Here is a 1351-nt window from a genome sequence, read left to right on the forward strand (position 1 = left end):
GAATGGGGAGCAATGAGTCCCTATTGGTGCGGTACTGCCGTCTGTGAACCACTTTGGTGGCAATTGGTACCTCTTGGTCTTTTACCTGGAGCAACCCCACAGCAGAAGGATCATCTGACAGACCAGGTAAAGCTGACAGCTGCTTAACACCGTTTGTGTTAACAGCAGCGATCCCAGAGGCCCATCGATACCCCTTGGGATCCTTAAAATATCCCATCCTAAGGTAATTCATACCCAAAATACATGGAGCCTCTGGACCAGTCACAAGAGGGTGTTATTAAACCATGACATATAGTTATACATTTAGTTATGTTACATTTAATTGTACTATTTAGCTATCATAGTTTTACATACGTGTATATATGTATATATATCAACCATGATGTAATAATGTAGAATAAGGGGTGGAATGTCATGGTTTTGTAATTTTGTAATTTTGCTATCAGTATTCCACATAATAATATCATGTAAAGCATGGATAATTTTAGCGAATGCGCAGTTCACAGGAGAAGACTAGATATCTCAGAGAACTTCACAGTCAGGGATAAATCATGAGACCAGGACACTATATAATCTCGCTCCCAGGCTGGAGTTCTCTCTCTCTCTGACTTCTCAGAGAGTGGGAAGCGTTCCAGCCATGTCGCCCAGAGTTCACAGTAGGCCTCTCGATTTTCGGGGACTCTCTCTCTCTGTTTCGTTCTATTTATTAGCCTAAATTATTTTATATTTTATTGTGTTATCCTGTATTCTCGTATCATATTTAGTAAAATAAGTTTTCCTCCTTAGATTGCTGCTGTTTTTATCCCATTCCCCTTTTTTCCTTTACTTTCCGGGCCAGGGAAGCCCTACGGGGTGGCTCCCCCCTATCACAGGCATAGGTAAATTTAGGTAACCCGTGACACTTGCCTCACGGACCAGATTTTCTCTTGTCTGAATTGTTGCCTGCAAAAGCTCCCATAAGGCTGCATTGGCAGGTCCATTAAGTGAAAGACATGTGGAACGCTACCTACTGGAATTTGTAACAGTAGAAAATACTACCATAAAATTAAAAATAAAACCTTGACTTGGAAAACTACAATGCATTGTCACGGTTTTGTAATTTTGCTATCAGTATACCACATCATAATGTCATGTAATGCATGGATAATTTTACCGAATGTGCAGCTCACAGAAGAAAACTACATATCCCAGAGAACATCACGGTCGGGGATAAGTCACGGGACAAGGACACTATATAATCTCACTTCGGGGCTGGACTCGCCCTCTTGAATCCTCGGAGCCAGGGGGGAGCGTGTGGGAGCCTTCCAGCCGTTTAGCCTAGAGCTACAGTAGGCCTCTTGGTTTTGGGACT

The 1351-nt window shown here is 42.4% G+C and overlaps 1 protein-coding gene across 1 annotated transcript in view; it reads right to left on the reverse strand.

Annotated features, from left to right (window-relative positions):
• LOC107306079 (COBW domain-containing protein 1-like) overlaps positions 1-1351 on the reverse strand; it is a 23400-nt gene that overhangs the window by 15165 nt on the left and 6884 nt on the right. The gene's annotated exons all lie outside the window — the stretch shown is intronic.

Source organism: Coturnix japonica, chromosome Z (genome assembly GCF_001577835.2).
Source record: "Coturnix japonica isolate 7356 chromosome Z, Coturnix japonica 2.1, whole genome shotgun sequence".
In the NCBI taxonomy this organism is placed as follows: Eukaryota; Metazoa; Chordata; class Aves; order Galliformes; family Phasianidae; genus Coturnix; species Coturnix japonica.